This window comes from Delphinus delphis, chromosome 1 (assembly GCF_949987515.2).
Source record: "Delphinus delphis chromosome 1, mDelDel1.2, whole genome shotgun sequence".
Classification (NCBI taxonomy): domain Eukaryota; kingdom Metazoa; phylum Chordata; class Mammalia; order Artiodactyla; family Delphinidae; genus Delphinus; species Delphinus delphis.
In genome coordinates, this window is record NC_082683.1 from 79559539 (window position 1) to 79582593 (window position 23055).

The 23055-nt window shown below is 36.4% G+C and overlaps 1 protein-coding gene across 5 annotated transcripts in view; it reads right to left on the bottom strand.

Moving 5' to 3' along the window:
- The window catches only part of ZNF644 (zinc finger protein 644), a 115627-nt gene extending 93643 nt beyond the window's left edge, over nucleotides 1–21984 (bottom strand). The window contains exons 1-3 of one of the 5 annotated variants that reach the window (XM_060025409.1): nucleotides 21612–21632; nucleotides 21353–21465; nucleotides 20258–20862 (exon numbers count right to left, since the gene is read on the bottom strand). The gene's annotated coding sequence lies outside the window, so the exon portion shown is untranslated. The other 4 variants (XM_060025417.1, XM_060025400.1, XM_060025426.1 and 1 more) reach the window with 4 other exon arrangements.
- Nucleotides 21985–23055: the final 1071 nt, after the last annotated feature.

Here is a 23055-nt window from a genome sequence, read left to right on the forward strand (position 1 = left end):
ACACATTCTTTTTCAAATACACAAAATATTTACAAAACCTGCTCAATAAACGTAATAAAAGGTATTCAATCACATTTGCAATCAGGGAAATGGAAAATAAAACCACTATGAGACAGCACTACACACCCTCTAGTATGGCTAAAATTAAAGATTAACTATATAAAGTGTTGGAGAAGATGAAGTGCAAAAGGAACTCTGTTGATGACTATAAATTGCTACAAACACTTTGGGAAACAAATGTTGAATGTCTTCTGAAATTAAACATAAATACACTCTAAAACCAAGCTATTAAACTCTTAAGTATTTACTAAATATACACATGTGCATGTGTGTACTATGAGACACGTACAAGTTAATGCATAGTATTATTTACAGAAGCCTAAAAATGGAAATAACTCAAATTTCCATCAAAAATAGCATGAATAAACCGTGGACTATTCACATACTGTACAGCAATAGAAGTGAATGAATTACAGTTATATGCAACAATAGAACTAAAGCTCATAAACAAAACTGGAAAAGCCAGGACCCATTTACATAAATTTCATTAACAGAAAACATTTCAAAAATATGTTTTTTAATAGTAAAAATATAAAGCAAAAAAGTTAGTACCAGAAAACGTAGGATGGTAATACCCTAACAGAGAAGAAGAGGTTTGGGAAGAAGCAGAGTGGAGGATCTGGCAATGTTTTCATTTTTGACAGTGGGTGACTAAGCAGGTATGTACTTTTGAATACTTAAGTTGGACATTTTTTCCATGCATTATTCTGAGCATTTTTTCCACAGTAAAAATGTTTCAAAACTAAAAGCACAGACATTTAAGGCTTTGAATTTTTCCGTAAATAAGGCACTAGCATTATCCTATAGTATTTTGTTTTTATTTTAATCAAAGTTATACAAATACATATTTTAAAAATCAAATAAAGCATGTTATGAAAAACAGCAGTAAGTCCCCCCCCACCAATTTCTAAACAATACAGTTATATCTTGATTTTTCATTTTGCATCTGATTATTTCCAGTGTAAGAAAAGGACTTACCCTCTTATATCCCTCTGTAACCTCCCCAAATTATTCCATAGCCCTACAGGAAGATGGCTAATAGATTTTTTGAAAGTGCAAAAGCAATTCAATGGAGAAAAAATTGTACAAGAGCAACTGGATATATGTGGAGAGAAAAAACAAAACAAAACACTGACTTAAATCTGACATTCTATACCAATATTAATTCAAAGTGGATTATAGGTATACATGAAAAATGTAATATTATTAATCTGGTAGAAGATAGAAAAAAATCATCAGGCTCTAAAGACAGAAAAGTATTCTTAGAAATAACAAATGCATGATCCTTAGAAGAAAAAATCTGATAGACTGGACTTGATCAAAATGAAAATTTTCTACTCTGTGAGAGATCCTGTGAAGAGGATTAAAAAGCAAGTGACAAATTTGGAGAAAATGTGTGCAAACTACATACCTGACAAAAGACTCATATCTAAAACATGAAATAACTTTGGGGACTTCCCTGGTGGTCCAGTGGTTAAGAACCCGCCTTTCCAATGAAGGGGACATGGGTTTGACCCGTGGTTGGGGAACTAAGATCCCACATGCCACAGGGCAACTAAGCCCGCGCGTCGCAACTACTGAGCATGTGGGCCACAACTAGAGAGGCTGAGTGCCACAACTACTGAGCCTATGTACCACAAATGGAGAGAAGCCCACGCACTGCAACAAGGAGCCCGCATGCTGCAGCAGAGGGTCCCACATGCTGCAACAGAGATCCCGCATACCGCAACTAAGACCTGACGCAGCTAAAAATAAATATTTTTTAAAATGACTAGTGTGTTAAAATAAAATTATATATATAAAATAATTTGGAAAACTCAATGGTAAGACACCAGCAAAAATACCAAAATAAGGAGATTCAAAAATCATCTCCATAAAACCAACAAGAACACTGACAAAAACAGAGTCAACGTTTTCCGAACTCTAGAAATTAACCAAAGACTTGCAGCAATCTGGGGAGAGTTTATTCAAGAAAGGTGGCTGAATCTTGATGAGACCAGCAAACTCTGTGGCATTTATTTTGCCCTATTCCCATCCTCCCACCCTAGTGCCACAGTAGACTTGAAAGCCAACAGTCCACAGGCCTGGTGAAAACCAGCAGCCTGGCAGTTACCTGAGGGGGGCAGAAGAGGGTGAGAGCTCCTTCACTACTGCATTCTCAGAGGGCTGTCATTATTTGACATGTCTGGTGGTTTCCTGGAAGACACCACTCCCAAAGCTATCTTAAATTTGACCTAAGAGGGCACTCAGTGCAAAAAAAAGCCTTTCCCCAAGGGCATTTGTCAAAAACGACTGGAAAAAACTGTATCATGTTACAGCTGACTGAGGCAGTGGATAACAGATAAGACCAACAATAGACTAACCAAAAAGCTTAAAAAGAAAAACTGGGGGCTTCCCTGGTGGCGCAGTGGTTGAGAGTCCGCCTGCCAATGCAGGGGACATGGGTTTGTGCCCCGGCCTGGGAGGATCCCACATGCCACAGAGTGTCTGGGCCTGTGAGCCATGGCCGCTCAGCCTGTGCGTCCAGAGCCTGTGCTCCGCAACGGGAGAGGCCATGACAGTGAGAGGCCTGCGTACCACAAAAAAAAAAAAAAAAAGAAAAAGAAAAAAAAAAAAAAATTGGGGCTTAGAAAAGCTCCAATATATTCCTGAGAATCTAGATGGTCAAATGTGTGCCCAGAGCTGCACACATGCTCTAGGTTGTACACATACTCAGGAAAGGCCTGAGAAGGTCCTAAGTGCTCACCTCCGGCTAACCTGGAAGTTCTGCACAAACCGGAAATGAAGGGTAAGGCAAAGTTACAAATTTACTGGCTGAGTGCTGAAGGTGTTCCCCAACACACACACACAGAGCCTCTCAACAAATACTGGGAGACTTACTGGTCCCAGGCGTTTAAGGAAATCACTGTCCAATTATTGGCTGACCACTAAGCTAACTGAGTAGAGAGACTTCAGTGGCCATACATAGCAAAGACTACATATTTTACAGAATTAGTTCTGAAAAATCACTAAACAAACAACAACAAACAATAACAACAACAAATGCTGGGGAGGGGAGAATATCTAATCATCAGAGCTGCCACATTATTTAAAATGCAGTTTTCAACAAAAAAATGACAAAACAATAAAAAAAAAAAGTATGGCTCATACACAAAAAAAAAAGGCAGTCAAAAGAAACTGTCTCTGAAGAAACTCAGACATTGGACTTAGTGAACAAAGTTATAAATCAGCTTTAATATGTTCTAAGACCTAAAGGAAATCCATGTCAAAGGAACTTAGGAAAGTATGGATGTCTCACAAGCAGAAAATATCAACACAAGAAGATTTTTGAGGTGATAGAAAAACTCTGCATCTTTATAGGAATGTAGGCTATAAATGTATATACATTTGTTAAAAATATACAGAGAGTTTGTGCATGTAAATGTGTGTAAATTTAACTTTAAAAAGTCAAATTCAGGTCTGTAGAAAATAAAATGTGTATAGTTCTTGATATTGGTAAAAAAAAAAAGAGAGAGAAATCATGAAGGACAAAACTGAAATTCTGAAGCTGAAAAGTACAAGAATGAAAATGAAAAATTCACTACAAGGTTTTAGTAGCAGATGTGAGCAGACAGAAGAAGGAATCAGTGAATCTGAAGATACACCAATTGAGATTATCCACTCTGAGGAGCAGAAAGAAAAGGAAAAAACAAAACAGTGTGCCTAATATTCCTGAAGGACATCATTAAGAACACCAATACAGAATGGGAGTCCCAAAAGAGAGGAGAAAGAGGGGAAGAAGTAATATCTGAATAAATAATGGCTGAAATTACTCCATATTTAATGAAAAACATTAATCTAAACACCCCAAAAGCTCAAGGAATCACAAGTAGGACAAACTCAAAAAGATTCACACCTAGATACTTCATAATCAATCTCTCAAAAAACAAGGAGAGAATCCTGAAAGAAGCCAAGAGATAAGCAACTTGTCATATAGAAATACTCAATAAAATTAACAGCTAATTTCATGTCAGAAACCATGAAAGCTAGAAGACAATGGGAAGACATATTCAAAGTACTGAAAAAAATAAGACTGTCAACCAATAATTCTGTAACTACTTTCCAAAAATGAAAGAGAAATTAAGACATTGAACAGGTAAAAAAATGAGAGAACTGTCTGCTAGCAGACCTGCTGTACAAGAAATATTAAAGGATGTCCTTCAGGCTGAAATCAAAGGACAGTAGTCAGTAACTTGAGTATGCCTGAAGAATTAAAGGGCATGTAAAGGTAACCTGATAAGTAAACATAAAAGACACTGTAGGGCTTCCCTGGTGGCACAGTGGTTGAGAGTCCGCCTGCTGATGCAGGGGACACGGGTTCGTGCCCCGGTCCGGAAAGATCCCACGTGCCGCAGAGCGGCTAGGCACGTGAGCCATGGCCGCTGAGCCTGCGCGTCCGGAGCCTGTGCTCCGCAGCGGGAGCGGCCACAACAATGAGAGGCCCGCGTACCACAAAAAAAAAAAAAAAAAAAGACACTGTCATTTAAAAATCTGTGAGTCTTTTTTTCTCCTATTGGATTTAAAAGACATAGAAAGACAATTTGCATGACAATAATAGCACAAAGGAAGACAATAATAGAGGAATAAAGGAACAACAACAGAAAAAATCTTAAGACATATAGGAAACAGCAAAAGGGAAGACATAAAATCTACCTTATCAGTAATTATATTAAATGCAAATTAATTGGGCATTCCAGTCAAAAAGCAGAAATTTGGCAGAATGCGTAAAAGAACACAATCCAACTATATGCTGCTTACAAGAGACATACTTCAGATTCAAAGACACTTTAGAGTCAAGTAAATTTAAAGTGAAAGGATAGAAAAAGATGTACAATGCAAACAATAACCAAAAGACAGCTAGAGTGGCTATATTCTTATCAGATATAAGATATTAAGAAAAAAATCATTACTAGAAACAAAGAAGGACATTTTATAATAAAAGGGTCAATTCATTAAAAATTATGGATGAACTATATAAACATATATATCCCTAACAACAATGCCTCAAAATATATGAAGCAGAAACTTACAGAATTGAAAGGAGAAACAGACAAAAACAAACATAGTTGGAGACTTATATGCCTCACTTTCAATAACGGATAGAACCAGACAGAAGATCAACAAGAAAATAAAAGACTTGAACACTACAAACTAACTAGACCTAACAGATAGCTACAGAATACTCAAGGAGAGCAGAACACACTTTCTTCTCAAGTGCACATGGGTAATTCTCCAATATAGACCATACGTTAAGCCATAAAACAAGTCTCAACACATTTAAAAGAAATCAAATCATATGAAGTATGTTCTCCAACCATAATGGAATGAAACTCGACATTAAAAACAGAAGAAAATTTGGAAAAGTAACAAATATGTGGAAATTAAGCAATAAACTCCTAAATATTCATTAGATCAAAGAAGAAATCACATGAGAAATTATAAAATATGTTGAGATGAAAAAAACACAACACAGTAAAACTGGTGGGACGAAGTGGAAGCAGTGTTTAAAGGGAAATTTATAGCTATATATGCCTACTTTAAAAGATATCAAATCAATAACCTAACCATCCATCCTAAGGAAGCAGAAAAAGAGCAAATTAAACCCAAAGCAGACAGAAGGAAGGAAATAATAAAGATTACAGCAGAAATGAAACAGAATTTTTTTAAAAAATAAAGAAAAATCAATGAAACCAAAAATTGGTTCTTTGAAAATATCAACAAAATTGACAAACCTTCAGCTAGCTACTGACCAAAAAAAAAAAGACAAATTACAAGCATACCTTGTTTTATTGAGCTTCGCAGTTAGTGTTTTTTTTTTAACAAACTGAAGGTTTGTGTGACCCTGCATCAAGCAAGTCTATCAGCACCATTTTTTTAATAGCATTTACTCACTTTGTGTCTGTGTGTCACATTTTGGTAATTCTTACAACATTTCAAACTTTTTCATTATTACATTTGTTATGGTGATCAGTGATCAGTCATCTTTATGTTACTATTGTAACTGTTTGGGGGCACCACAAACCATGCTCACATAAGATGGTGAACTTAATAAATATTGTGTGTCCTGACAGCTCCACTGACTGACTGTTCTCCCACCTCTCTCCCTCTTCTCAGGTCTCCCTATTCCCTAACGCACAACAATATTGAAATTAGGCCAATTAATAACCCTACAGTGGCCTCTAAGTGTTCAAGTGAGAGGGAGAGTAAATCGATGCGGCAAGCTTCACCGTTGTCTTGTTTTAAGAGTTGTCACAGTCACCCCAACCTTCAGCATCCACCACCCTGATCAGTCAGCAGTCGTCCACACTGAGGCAAGACCCTCCACCAGCAAAAAGATTACAACTTGATGAAGCCTCAGATGATGGTCAGCATTTTTTAATAATAGAGTTTTTTTAAACTAAAGTATGGACACTGTTTTTAAGACACAATGCTGTTGCACACTTAATGGACTTCAGAATAGTGTAAACATAACTTTTATATGCACTGGGAAACCAAAAAGTTCATGTGACTCACTTTATTGTGGTGGTCTGGAACCAAACCTAAAATATCTCAAGGTGTATTACAATCATGAATGAAAACGGTTTTAATACTGGCTTTATAATAGGAAACAAAAAATTATAAGGGAAGCGTACAACTGAATGGCAACGAATTAAGAAATCTAAAAGAAATGGACAAACTCCTAGGAAAAAAACCAAACTACCAGAACTGATTCAAGAAGACACAGGAGGGCTTCCCTGGTGGGGCAGTGGTTGAGAGTCCGCCTGCCGATGCAGGGGACACAGGTTCGTGCAGCTGTCCGGGAAGATCCCACGTGCCGTGGAGCAGCTGGGCCCCTGAGCCATGGCCGCTGAGCCTGCGCGTCCGGAGCCTGTGCTCCGCAACGGGAGAGGCCATGACAGTGCGAGGCCCTCGTACCGCAAAAAAAAAAAAAAAAAAAAAAAAAAGACACAGGAAATCTTGAATAGATTGATAACAAGAGATTGAGTAAGTAATGAAAAAACTCCCCACAAGGAAAGCCAGGACTAGCTGGCTTCTCTGGTAAAATCTACCTTTAAACCAAACGTTTAAAGAATTGACACCAATCCTTCTCAAACACACGAAAATAAAACTACAGATAAATATCCCTTACGAATAAAGTCACAAAAATCCTTTCTATATCTTGTGTGTGTATTTTCAGAAGACATACCATCTAGATCCCTTTGTCCTCCTCAGGAACTGATTATTCTTCAGACCTGCTGCACAGCCACATTCCTTGCATCTCCCTGCACAATCATCATTTTCTCCTGTACTAAATCCTGTTTCCTGGATCCCTCCTTTTTTTGATTTACCCAATCGTTCCGATAGAGCCCATGTACTCTACTAACTTCCTGAGATACAGTACATTTGAAGTAAATATTCTAACCACCTCATGTTTCATACTTTTAGCCTACTCCCACATTTGACAGCTTGGGAAGGTACAGAATTAGTAGTCTGGAAATAACTTTCCTTCAGGATTCTGAGGCATTATTTCATTATTGATTGAAATAATATTAATAATATTAATATTAATAATAATCCAATGTTACTGATTCCTAATCTTTTATATGCTCCATAACCAAAAGCTTTCAGGATCTTCCCTTTATTTCTGGTGTCTGAAATTCCATCATGATGTACTTTGATATGGTTCTTTTTTTTTCCAGTCACCATGCTGTGCATGCTATGAGTCCTTTTCATGTGGAAACTCAAGATTTTTGTTCAATTATTTAAAAATAATTGCTTCCATCCATTTCCTCCCATTCTGTAATTCTGATTTTTCACATGTTGAACTTGCCAAGAGTGATCCTCTAATTTTATCTTCTCCTACTTTACATCTCTTTTGTCTTACTTTGTGGAAGATATTCTCAATTTTATCTTCTAAACTTCAACTAGAAATTTAACATCCTAAATTTCTAACTCTTCTATTAAGATTCCATATTCTATATGTCTAAGAAAGAGATTGTCTTTTTTTTCTGAGGACTGCTTTTTTATAGCATCCTTTCTTATTTCAAAGATACAATTATCCCCTTACTTGCAAAGATATCAGTAACTTTTTAAAGTTTTCTTTTAAACCTTAAATAGAAAGTTTTAAAACTTAATAGAAAGTTTCTGTTTCCTTCTTCTCTTTCTTATTGTGGTTATCCTAAAATGTTTAATGATCCTTAATCTCATATTTTAAAATGAAACACCTAAAAGTTGTCTAGTTGATGAACCTAGAGATTATCATACTAAGTGAAGTAAATCAGAGAAGGACAAATACCATATGACATCACTTATATGGGGAATCTAAAATATGATACAAATGAACTTATTTACAAAATACAAACAGTGCCATAAACACAGAAAACAAACTTATGGGTTGCGGCTGGGGTCAGGGGAGGGATAGACTGGGAGTTTGGCATTGGCAGAGGCAGGCTGCTGTGTATGGAATGGATAAACAACAGGGTCTTACTGTGTAGCATGGGGAACTATATCCAGTATCTTGTGATAAACTATAATGGTAAAGAATCTTTTTTTTAAAAAGTTGCCTTGAAGTTCTGTGTTAATGGGTAGGTGTCAGTGTGAGATGATCAGCCTGATGATTTCCCTAGTGGATCCTTATCTATTATTATCTGTTGGTCTTTTTTCCTGACAATCAGTTTGCTACAGCAGGATGAATCTTCCAATCTCACATCTGGGGGAAGAAGTCTGATACTTAGTATTCTCAGAACTAGGAGGAGAAAAGAGACTGTGGATGATTCCCAGTTCAACATGTAAATTTCTACTCAATTCTCTGTTTTTGAGTATGACAGACACCCTTAACCTGAGCTTGCCTACTGTTCAAGCACAGAGGTTTTCCCTTTGAATATCAGAAAAGAAACTTCGATAAAGTTTCTTGGCACCATGAGTGTTGTTAACTTGTTATTAACTCTTAGACAATTCTTTCAAGGAACCTGTAGCCACTAAATTCCTGAAGTACCCCAGGGTTCAACAGCATAATTGTAGACCACTCTAGGCCTTCCCCACTGAAAGTAGAAAGTTGAGTAGAAAGTAGAGCTACGAAGTTGTTGCTTTCCAGCTTCCAAAGTTTTACTTCTGTGATCAAATTTCCAGTTTTCTTTGTCCTTGACAGCCTATGATTAAAAAAAAAATTACTATAATTCTAGTAGGGGTTTGATATCAAAGAAAATGGTTATTTAATCCACCATGTTTAAAAAGATATTCATTTCATCAGTTTTGATGTGTCATGTCTTCACTGTTGTTCCTTTTTAAATAGTATGAAATTTAGGCTCAAGTTCCAGTAGGATACAGAGTTTTAATCGTCCAAGTAGTTACGATCATTTTGGCTTTAACATCTAGCTTTTCTATACTATAGTCAAAAAATATTGACCTATATAATTTCTCTTATTAAAATTTCAAATTCTCAAGCCCAAGACATTTAAAAAAATTTTTTTAATTCACATAAATTGGAAAAAAAAATGTGTATTTCTTTATTGGGAACAAAGTTTGACATACACCTATTAAATAAAGCATATTGTTATTCAAATCTTTATAGCCTTTTTGTTTACTTGATCTATTAAAATCTGAGAGTTAGTCTCCTGAAAAGACTGATGTTACCAATTTCTCTAAAGAAACTCTACTTCATATGTTTCAGTGCTCTGAGTTCATCACACAAAAGCTCAAGCCTAATATTGCTTAGTGGTCCTAATTTTTTATTAATTAAAAAATTCCTTTTTCTCATTCAAAGGTTTTGGCCTAGAAAAGTTTTAGCCTTTGCTTGATATGAATGAAACTTGCAAGTTTTAGTTATCATTTTTGCCATTTCTTTATTTCAAACATTTGTTATTTTTACTTAGATAAAACTTTTATAAAACCACATATCAAGAATTTTTAATTCAATTTGTAAAAGGGGAGGAGAGTGGGAAAGAAATCAATTCCAATTAATTTAAGAAAAAGCTGTTAGAAGGGTACTGGGTAATCAAATTTGACAGGAAAGTTGGTGAATAAGGCTTGGAAAATGAGATAAACCAGGAGATGATTAGGCGAGCAACGTCACACCAAAGGACACCTACTTAGGAAGCCATTTGTATCACTGTTAATGGCAATGCCACCATTAAGACATTCAGTTTCACTGCATAAGACTTTTGTTTCCACCACAGCCGCTGACGGTTACCTCTATCTCCTCCTTTACTGTATGAGCTGTTTCAGTTGGATCAATATATATGGAATAGTCAATTTGGTTTCCTAGTTTCCAACCCATTTAAACTGTTGCCTCTCCTTATTTATGCAGTGATTTTTCATGGCTTTTCAGCGTGCAGAGACCCATGGCAGCGAACACAGGTGAGGATAGGTCTATTTCCAGTAAGTTTGCAGCCACAAAAAAGTATAAATAGGGAACTATTTAAGAAAGAGGTTAGGGCAGGGCTTTCAAGCAAGCTTCCTATTCCCAAACCACCAGTTCACCCAATAATCAAGGAACAGTAGATTGTTCTGCTGTCATCTATTCTCACCCACTCTATCTACATAGAAACCCCAAATTTCAGAGAGGTGGATGAAATCTTTTTCCCACCCATGGTAGGGGGCAACCTATTCTCTTCTGCTTTAGCTGATTTGCTTCCACAGGTAACTTGGATGGAGTCAAACGTACCTCCCTATTTTACCATGGTGCCAGAAACCGCACTAACTTCTTTACTAACCAAAGTTAAGTCTATACTAACTGTGAGAGTGGTTACAATATAAGCTTGTTATAAGACTAACATACTGTCTTAAAACTCCAAGACTCTATTAACTCCTAAACTCTGTTCTATTTACTAACTCTAAAAAAGGCAGAAAAATACTTTTAAAATTATATTACTTTTATAATTTTTTCATATTTTCTAATTCCATTTTAAGAATAATGGTATTCATTGTAAGATAACAGTATATATACATTCAATTTAAGAACTCTTAAAAACTCCAGTAAAGACAAACATATTACATCTTAAATATCCCAGAGGGAACTACATTTTAGGGATCCCCCTCATAAAAGCAGTGTGTTTTCAACTGTCCCCAATTTTTAAAACAATATCTATTTTTTTTAAATTTAAACACTGGTAGTCCAGGTATTAATTTTTGTTATCTTTTGTTTTCATACCAACTCCCATACCAATTAGAATGTCTCTTAAACCGTGGCTTAAATGTACTATTATAAGTCCAAACACAGCAATACAATTACAAGCTCTTCTTACTATTCATCTCAAATAGTTTTTTAGTTGAAAGTACTAGCAATTCAGAAAATACCACTATAGCAAAACTTTCTTGGGTTTTACTTAGTTTTCAAATCAAAGGTTTTTTAAAAAGCTCATAAGTTTTTTTTTATAGGATAAGGCAAATGTACAATAATACCTCAATCGGTATTAATAACTTACTTGCAAACTGTGTCTCCAAGTAAGTTTATTTTCAATACCAGAAGATAATAAAATGGTTCCATTCTTATTTTATCTTTGCACTACAAACTTAGGAGCCACATTTTTCGCCCGTTTTATTTTAAAACTACCCGTTCTTATTCCTAATATACCCTCCCCGCCATTCACCAAGCTGATAACCTCTAACTGACCTTACTCACTTCAATCGCTTCTCTAATCATGTTATATCTGGCTGCTGATCTTTCTCATTTTCCTTCATGTATTTCTGTTCAATGGCCTTTAGTAGAATTCCTTATTTCTAATCCAAACTTTTTTAGATTCCTCCAGCTCAGGCCACAACTTTGTAAGTTTTATTTTTCATTACATTCATTTAAAATAGATGCTACTTCAAACAAGGAAAATGCTTGTATTCCACAAGATCCATCTCTGTACTTTTTAACATACCCTCCCCCTAGCTGATACTCCCTACCCTCTCCACCAATCTTTACATAACACTTCTTCAAAATCTAGATTAAAAAGTATTTTTCCCAAGAATCTTTTCCAGTCTTACTGTATACTGTTCATATGATTTTGTGTCAGTCCAGTAATTCAAATATTTCATTATTAAGCACTCTTTAAGTTGTACCTTAGATAATGACCTCTTTGGAGCAGGAACCACATCATTTGCTCTATGTATCTGCAGTCTTACCCTAGTGTGGTACTAAATGAATTGTGTATAATAATTAACCCAGTTAAAATAAGTGAAGGTTGGGAGAAATACAACCATGGAAACAAGGTTTTTCTGAATACAAAAAAATTAAATCTCCCAAAACAAAATTCAAATATAACATTCATTTTTTCAAAACAACACAAAAACATAGAACATACCCTTAAATATTTTTTTTTCTACACACAGAAGTCAGGTCTTAAAGCTATAATAACATGCTAATTGTTTTGTTTGTAATATTCTAACTCTAGCCCAAAAAAGCTATTATATAAAGTCTTAATATTTTATAGATAATAAACTTTTTCAATGTCTAATCTAATCAATTTTACTTTGGCCTTCTATACTTCACAAATACAAAACCTACATAATAAAAGTTCACAGATGAGGTTTTATTTCTTCAAGACAACAATTAAAATTCTTGGAGCAAGAGTATATTAAGCAAACTTGGTACAAATTCCAAAAAACAAAACTTCATATAAATACTTTCATTCATAAGCTCAAAAACATTCACAATTCAAACATTAATTAGAAAGTATTTTCATGTCCACTTCTGCACAATTTACAAAACATATTCCTCAAAACTTGGCATACTGGAATGTGATGATACATATTTTCATTGTTATGTACTTTTAACAACTTTATTGTAAGTGATACATATTTCAGAAAAAAATCTTTCTCCCAAAAGCACCAATTGTTACACTACAATAAGGCTTCCAGTGCTCAATAGTTATGAAAAACAATGCTGTAACCATTAATCCCATTTGGAAAAAAATGACTCAAGCACTACAAGAAAAAAATCATGATCAATAATTCCATTGCAGATCCATTTACAAAGTGTCCTTCATGGATTTTAACCATTCAAACTTTTGTGCAACTGTCCTTAAGGGAGCATTCTCATTCTTTACACATAAATGGCAAAATCTTTCTGGTTGAGAGTGGATACTTACCTGTAAACAAAAGTGCACCAATTTATTCCTCCCCCTACAATCACAATCAGAAATACTCAAATACCTTATTAAGTAATCTGAAATGCCTGAAAGCTAACTTACATAATGCCTAGAAGCTACTTAATAAAGACGTTCCAAAAAGCAGCTATATAAGGAGGCAATCCAAGATCTCTTCTACCTACTTCTTGGCTATATGCCTAGAGAATACTGTAATGAAAGCAAGCCAGACAACTATGGTATCTATGGAAGCAATTCAAACCCCTGCATTCTAAACAAATTTTCTGGTCATTAAAACTAACCTCTAAAAAGTTACTATTAATGAAAACTAAGAAATATCTCTCTGATGTTGGTATATATCACACTGGGAAAAAAAAGCAGGGCCACAGTACCAACTACTTATCATCTGATTTACCTCCAAATTCATCCAACAATGCCAATGATAGAAAAGAAAGAGACAGATTCAGGCATCAACTCTCACTACCCTTGGAAAGGGCAAATATGCCATAAGCAAGTTCAAGAATAAGCCAAAACTATTTAAGATGATGGAGATCAGAATATGTTTACTTCTTTGAGAAAGAATTAATAAGAAGGGGCACAAGGCACCTTTTTCAGTGAAGAAAATGTTATGTATCTTGATCTGGGTTGAAGTTACCTGGGTATATTTATTTGTGGCATTTCACTGAGTTGTACTCATATAAACGTTGTGCACTTCAATATATGTAAATTATATATAAATAAAACATTTAACAACAAGTCACCAATGATGGTAAAATCTATAAAGCTTTTCTCAATTCTCATCCTTTTTCATCATTCTCTATCATATTTCTAATCACAGAACACCAATATTCCCTAAACGCAACTCTTTCCCCTTATGAGACCCACAAGGCTTTGTTAGTATTCTGCCAGCATTTTTCTTTTTCTGCCTCATATTAATTCACTTAAATGTTAATTCAATATTCATCAAGTGCTCATGTGCAAGACATGGATTAGACACCCTCCAGCATTTATCCAACACACACACACACACACACACACACACACACACACGTAGAAACCAAATTCCCTAAGCTGGATTCAAGCCACTCTATTATCTGGTTTCTAATAATGTCTCCTACTTTAATTCCCATCACTTCTTTCTGGGAATGTTCTTCCCCAGCATACTATTTTCTCAACTATCCTTTAAGACTCAGTTCCATTTCTACTTTACCCTTTCTCCATACTTGTATAGAACTTACTGTCTATATCTGCACTGTCCAATCTGTGATTAATGAGCACTTGAAGTCTGGCTAGTCTGAACTGAGATATGCTTTAAGTATGTAATACACACTGGATTTTGAAGACTTGGTGTGAAAAAAAGAATGGCAAGTATCTCAATGTGTACATGTTGAAATGATAATATTTTGGATATACCAGGTTAAATAAAATGAAGTTAATATTAATTTTACTTATTTCTTTTTATTTTTTAATGTGGCTATGAAAATATTTAAATCACATTGTGGCTCAACAGATTTCTACTCGGCAGTGCTGACCTATACAAGCGATTTATAAATGTCCCACAAATTATCTTTTAATATATGGCCTCCACCCAATACGAGTGTAAGAAATTCAATATTAAGCTTTTCTCTTTTTATATATTAAAGATTATTACATTAAGAATTATCAATAATAACTAAACAGTTGATTTAAGTACCTGTTTAATTTTAATATCAACTTTAAAGGTTTTTAACAAGGAAGCTTAAGACATTTCAAAGCGTAAAAATATTTTAACTTCTGTTTTCATATGGCTATAAACTGAAAATGTCACCTACATTTTACATATATCCATTTTGAGTTAAATGTCTCACCAGAAAGGATAGATAGTAGTATTAAACTCGTAGAATTTCTAATCCCAGAGAGTATTAGTTCTTATTAATACTTTTATTATTAAAATATGAGTATTTTAATACTCTAAAATATTAGAGTATTTTTTCTAATTAATTATTTTTCATCTTAGTCACTGAGTAAAGAAATAAGCAGCTTCTATTTTGACCAATATCACTGTATCAATGTCCAGCAGCCAAGACAAAGAACCTTTATATGGTGGTATGAATAAACAATGCGGGCAATAAGACACCACTTGAAATAAGGGTATGCAGAAAAACGCTTCTATAATGTTACGTTTCATAAGGAGGAGACAAAACTTACAACTGTATAAGGTAAAAACGTAGCTATACAGAAAGAAAGGCTAGGAAGGCAAAATAGAAAGGTCTCATCTGTAGAATCAAGATATGCCTAGGTTGAAACTTGGCTGCTCTACTATTTACTATCTACGTGACCCAAGTCTGAGTTTGTTTTCCTGCATATGAAATGGGAATATATATATATCACAGCATAATTATAAGGAATACATACTAGATGCTTAATTAATGTCAGTCTCATCTCCCTTTCCTTTAATACTAATGATTATATAATGGTGAAAAGATTATCGGTGACTTCCTCCCACTTCCTTTTCCAAACAATTGAAAGTATTTTTTCAACAAATATTAAACTTCTAATATTTCATACTCACACCCCCTCCTCATGTGAACTTAAAAGTACTAACTGCCTTTTACAGTTTCTTTTAAAGTTTAAAATTTGTGTTTGTGGTGGGGAAGGTAGGTGGTACAAGAAAAACTTAAAGTGGGAAATAAGTTTAAGACTATACCAGCACAGATATATACAAAACAAAGAGAAGTGTAGAGAGGAAAACAGCAAAAGGAAATGCTGTTTGAGGAAATCCCCTGACTCAGACTAAGTAATGAAACGATAACATTCTTCTCCTCAATCTAGCTTCTGCTGAAGCCACTCCTCACTCTCATCTGGGGTTTCTGTGTACTTTATATACAAATACACATAGCCACTCACCCGCTTCTCTCTACTAATGGTCACCACCATCCTCATGGTCAAGAATTTAAAGGGGAGTGGAGAAACTGAGGATGTTGTAACGAAGCAAACCAACCCACGGGTTGGGAAAGCCCTTCACTCAAATGCACTCACTCCCAATGTATTATCATCATCATCATTAGCTGGCAGCCATAAAAGAGAATGTGTTCCCGAAATATTGACCCTGGTTATAGCTTTAGCTGCTAGAACTGGAGATGCCACAATTTGATGACTGTCTCTTACTTCCTTTGTAGATATGGGCCTCAAAATGGAACGTTAGAAAAAGTATACAACTTCAGATCACTCACAGGTGAAAATTTCACGTTACTGTAGGAAACACAATTAAACAATGATGATAATAATAATAACTATTATTCTAACAGCTAACATTTACTCAGCATTCATTACATACCAGAAAGCTAAGGACTTTACTACATGAATTATGTAATATAAACCTAAATCTCTATGAAGATTTCTTATTGTTAAATCTACTTGCCTAGTGCTCACACAGCTAGATCTTAACCCCACCAGTTTTACTTCAAGGCTTACACTTTTTAAACCTTATCCTCCCATCCTGCACAAACTATTCAACAATAATTAGGAACCATCCCCCTCCCCAGTAATTGGTGTTTTGAAAATACTAGTTATGTTTGACATCTTCCTCAAGAAACTGATGAAAAGATATTATGCTTTCAAGTAAAAGGATAAATACTCTGGAAGAAAGGATAAAAATGTTCAACCTTCATAAATATTAGATAAATAACTGATATAATACAGGTAAATATGGTTTGTAAACTGAACTTTAATCCCAACACTTTATTAGGTGCTTTTTAATTTGAAATTGTCCTTTTGACTCACAACATATTTAGTTTCCTGACTTTGTACAAAGTCTTTTAAAAGCTGTATTTTCCCATAGATACAGAGAACAAACGGGGTGGTTGCCAGAATGGGGAGGGGCATGGGCAAAATAGGTGAAAGGAATTAAGAGGTACAGACTTCCAATTTTAAAATAAGTAAGTCATGGGGAGGTAATATAATATACAGCATAAGAAATATGGTCAATAATATTATAATAACTCTGTATGGGGTCTGATGGTTACCAGACTTATCCTGGTGATCATTCCATATGTATTTAAATGTTGATCACTAAGTTGTACACCTGAAACTAAAATAATATTGTATATCAACTATATTTCAATTAAACAAAAGAAAACTGTATTTTCAATTTCAATGAACGATATACATTCTAAAAAGCTTAATACCTAAAACATTGTTTATCACTCTAACCAACTTCACTTCTATCACAGTTTAGACTAATAGAATCATATTTCAAGAAACAAATCACTCAATCCATACTTTAAACAAAGCTACCTACAAAATCACAGTTCCAAAAATCCCAAATGAAATGGGAAGGCTACAGCTTACAGACAGAAGAGGAGTTAGGGCAACCGTTAGTAGAGGTACAAGGGAAATCTCTTAGAAACGCTTATCTTAATACAGTCTCGCTTTCCTTCATCCAAGAGAAGTATGCACTGCTGTTGCTGCTACCCTAGCATTTTTCTCCTCTTCCTCCTCTTGAAATCCTCGACTTTTCTCCTCCTGGAAAGTTTATCTCACAGGACTGCTAACATCTCTCAGTAGTCAAAGGATCTTTTATCTTGAATTTAAAGGAACAAAAACATACTAACTCCTCCTAATCACATAAGAGTTCCCAGTAAATTCAGAGAGGATAGTAACTTCACAGTTCAGCTTCAGCAGATCGAAGAAAAAATTAAACAGTACAGCAACTGAGGCCCTACAGAGAATAATAATACACCTTTTTCATGGAGACTCCAGCTATCTGAAGAAAGACCACGAATTGAACTTGGTGTTCTACCTTCTAGGTCTCAAGTGATCTTTATGTTTGGTGTTTTAGTTTAGTTTAGTTTAGTTTTGTTTTAAGAGGGGAAAGAAGAGAAATACTTTAGCCAACCAGCAGGGTGAGCTAGTGCTAGAATCAGTTTGATTATTCTCAGTTTTCTCAAAATTCAATGATATAAATGGGTTGCACTATTAAAAGCAGCTATTCCCTCCTAATAAACCTGAATTAAAAGACAACACTTCTAAAACGGCTTCAGTCAGTGCTACACAATTCTGTTCAATATTTACAGATTCTCTATCTACAAAGCAGACATTCTCTATACCAGATGGATTAAAAACAAATAAATGTAAAAAAATTAGAGCTTATTTGAATATCTATCCAAAACATTATAGTATCCATCCTTTATTCTCATGTTTTATTTTACAGACTATCAATTTAAAAATGTTTTAAACATTAAAAAAGAACTGCTAAAACTAGTGTTCTTTAAAAATTAGGGCTGGATAATTCAACATTCCAATTTCTGCATTCGGTGCAAGCTATAGTTGCCTTAATATATGTCTGAAAAAGGAGTCATGAGAAAAGCATTCCCACAAGAGTAAGATCCCCTGCTTTCCTTCAGAATCACATTCTGAGAAGAGTCTAAATAAGTAACCCTAAACACTAGTAATATATTTGGGGTGAGAGAAAGATGAACCTGATCTTTTCTAACAACCAATTTCTTTAAATTTTTTAAATTGCAGGTAACCCCACCACTTCAAGTAACTGTCCTTGAGTCTTTCTTTTCTCCTCCTGTTACCCAATACAGTCTCAATTCAACCACAACAAACTTCTCCCTCTTTTATAACTTGAATGACAAATTAAACCTGCAAAAAGTTTAAGGTCTGCAGGTGACAGACTCACTTCATAATTATTGATACAGAGAATCCAGGAGTAATCTCAATTATCACAAAACCAAAGTATAATTAAATCCACTCACATAGTGTTGAAAATTAAGAAATATATCAACTTTCCTAGAAAAATCAATAATTTAAGTGCACCTTAAAAGACCCATAAAAACTTTAAAACCTAAAGACAAATTACCTGTTTTTTTTAAACGTGATATCTAAAGAAGTTAAAGATAACTGTGGGATCCCATCATAAATGATTTTACTACTTGTTGAATTTCCTAACAGATGTTACAGATTTACTACTCAGCAGTAGTGCTAGTTAGTCTTAACAAGTTGTTTTTAACAGGAGGCAAAGTGGTATGTCCATTTCTCCAACTAAAACACTATTACAAAATGAAATGCACTAGCATCACTGTTTCAAGCCTCTATCTCATTTCTTACCTAATAACTAGTAGAAATGGCAATTACTTCAAACTTTCCAAGAAGTTTATCAAGCTACCTGTTCTGTTTTGTTTTTCAAATCTCTGAGTCGATTGTTTTGGAAACCTCAGAATTCAAAAGCAACATTGCTTTGAAATTATCTGAAATGTCTGGATTTTGTAACTGATTTTGTTTCACTTTGGAAGTCACTTTAAAAACTAAGTTACCATATCAAGTTAAATAAAAGTTTTATTGTCACAGAATTTCTCATTAATATAATAGTATCTGAATAACAAGTACTCTCAAGCATACTCCCTTGTTTTGTTTTATAACCATTATTAGTTGCAGATAGTCACCTCCTTATCCCAGCAATGTGACCAATGAAAAGACCAATAGGGTATAAGTTGAGAGACAATTTTCCATCATGCCATTAACTTAATCATCTCTGGCCCTTAATATGTTGAAAAAGAGAGACTAATACTAGTTGTTCTCTAAGATTCCTTCTACACTAAAACTATATGATTCAATAATAATTTTGCTGATATTAATATATCTCCTATTCATTAATACAAGAGTGTTCTCTATTAGAAGGAGAAAACCTAAAAGGGGGGAAACATAAATCTGGGAAAAAACAAGGAAAATGAAAGTTTTAAGTAATGTTGAAAAGTTCAAATTCGATTTGAACAGGGATCTAAAGCTAGTTATATAAATGTGCTTAAATATCCCTTCAAGTAATTTAATTTGTTAATGTGACCTAGCCAAAACATTAGTTGTTTCCAAATTTTGTACTTCAAATATTACAAATATACCAAGTACGATGTAGATGTAAGTGCAGTATAAGTTTAAACTGTTAGAAATTCTAAAACTTACACCACCATGATTTTAACAGCAACATACGTATCACTGCATTAATACTAGTCAAGCCTTCGTGTTTCACCTATTAAAATGTCTAAACTAAACTGTAACTTCTTTATAATTTTTTCTTACAAAAACCTATCGATGTAATATTGCTGCCATCTAGTTCCCTGGATACTTACACATATGACTGAAGGCAAACAGCAGGTTTCCTTTCTTTGAGCAATTTGAGTTGTCTATTTTTTGAAATGCTCTTTTTCTTGTGGGACCAAAACTATGTAACTAAACTACTGCAGAGAGGCAATATATTATTAAGGCAAATCTAATCTATCATCCAGATGCAACAAGCCTGGCATTAGTTAGGACTGGCCAGAATAGATGATGGTGTTTTGGTTATTTCTGTTGAATTTATTAACTTGTATACAAAACAGGACCATCATTCAGGCTCTCAATTGTGTTTCTCTCCTCGTTGAGTACTTCTCAATGACCACACAAAATATGAAGTCTAAACATAAAAGTTTTATAACAACTAAATTTATGTCAATATTACTTAAAACAGTTCAAGAAAAGTTTTCCACTAATGTTGCTAAACCATGGATGGATCCCAACACGAGAGTCGTCTGTGGAAGTCTCGTAACAAGAAACCGTTAGTTCCACCACCTAAGTTTCCAATCACTGAGAAGGGTCTGGGACAACTCATCTTCAGGTTCACGGGAGGAGTGGAGCACACCTGCTTTCCTCTGGCAGAGATTAAGCTCCCAGGGACACAAAGGCCAGGGAATCAGACCTGGAGAAGCAAAAAGCTTTAGCTGGACACCCACCAAGCCCCTGGCAACCCAAACACTTTGAGCGATTTACCTCTTGCTGTTACTTCCCAGGAACCTATCGGCATAAGATCTTGCAAAACAGGGGGAGGGGAGGGCTCTGCGGTCCTGGTCCCACGTTAGGGGAGGGGTGTGTACAGTTAACGCCAGAGCCTACGCTTCTGGCCGAGGCAGAGCAGCCCCAAAGAGAGGGGTTGGTGGCTGCTCTCGGACCGCCCCGTTACTCAGTGCATTGCAATGGCGACCGCAAGGCTCCCCAAGCCGCCTGATCTCGGCCCCTTCCCCCTACTGCTCACTGGCTGCTCAGCTTCATGTGACTAAACAAAACCCCCAAGTCTAGTGCCCAGCTCAGCCCCTTTGTGTCCGCTACCGGATCCTCCGACGCCGCCGTGGAAAAGTCCCCCCCTCCCCACCTCCGCCGAGTCCCGCCCCGCGGCGGCGGCCGCCGCTCACCTCAGGCACCGCCGCCCCCCGCGGCCGCCGCGGCCGCCGCCTCCCCGAACCCGGGTCCCGGACTCCTTGTGTAGCACCAACTCCGCCTCCTCGGCCGCCGCCGCCATCTTAGCCTGTGCGGCAAAATGCGTCCTTTTGGATGGTTGGGACCCAGCCTAGGGCGTAGCTCCCCGGGCCCGAGCGCCGAAGGCCGGGTCCCCCAAGTTCCTCCGCCACCCTCAGTCCCGCCGCCGCCACAACCCAGAGGCCCGAAACCCACACAGGTCCCGGCGAATCCGACCAAATAACCCCTGAAACTCACAGTTTGGTGCCGTGTGCGTCAAACCGGGGCGACGTTGGGAGCGCGCGGCGTCCCCGCGTCACACGCCGCTCTGTACGCTACTCGGCTCCAACGGCCCCCCTCCGCTCCCCGCTTTTCGCCTTCGGCCCCGGTTCCCACGGCGCAGGCGCGCTGCTTTCCCGCCTCTTACCGAGCTGCGGGCCGCGGGGGCGGCCAGCGAGGAGCTCTCCGGCGGCTTCGCGCTGGTGGAGCGTCTGGGCCAATTACACCAAAGGGTGCAGCAGAAACAGTGCACCACTGTTCTCGGGTGCCAGAAACCCAACAAGGTCACCTCCCCCAGCGCTGACCTAATCACTCTCAAGGAGGTTCCCGCCCCAAAGTAGGCACGCTCCAAATATGGTGGTGCCCAAACTCTGCAAGACCCAAACACTTAGGCAAGTCTAGGCCCTTTAAGGTGGAACAGACCCATATTTGATTTCCACAATCACGAGAGGGCCACAGTTCCTTTTCTTTCGACTGTTGAGGAAAACAGCTAAAGGACTCGACATTGCTGGTCACAACTGTAGAGTAATGGCAGAAGAAGGTTTCTGGATCTTAAGGGGACCAATTGTTGGGAGATGCTTGATGGACAAGCAGAGCATCAAGTGTAGCATCTCAGTTAACGGAAAAGCCTACCCTAAAAGATTCCCTGGGTTTGGTCCAATTTGATTCTGTGAACATACTTTCTCCCTGCATTACTGAATGTGTTGTGGGTCTCCGAATTAAAGTTATGTAAGAAGCACCCGGTATGCTGGTTACCCTTCAAAGAATTAGTAGGTCCCGAGAGAGTTCTAGAAAACTTTTTAAACAAGTATCCACCCCAGAGTCTGAGGGCAGAGTTTCACAGACCACACTTTGAGAAACATTGATTAGGAGCTATTCTCGTTGCTTTTGAACTGAGCAAACATAAAAGTTGCTAACATGTCTGACATGAATCAAAATTTCCTGAGGAATCTACTAGTCCTGCCTTAATAAGTTCTTTGGCTGTTCTGAATCTCTGGGCTCTCAAAAAAAAAAAAAAAGTTTTCATTAGTTAGTTTAGCAGCTATCGTAAAACTCTGCTTTTCCAAACCCTCAAGATGTCATTGGCATTCAGAGGAATACACTGTAATTGCACGTATTTAACAAGAATGAGAAACACTCCCTTTTCTATAGGATGGTGACTTCATCATCATTATCAGCAAACATAGATTCCAAACAACAGGTATTTATACTTGCTGAATTAGTTAATAATAATAGCTAACACTTTTGAGTGCTTACTATTTACCAAGCATTGTTCTAATTCATTCAATTTCATTAAAACCTAAAACCTAATGAGGCAAAGAGAGGTTAGGTAATCTTCTCAACGTCACACAGCTCTTTGGACTCTTTCAAAATACAAAAT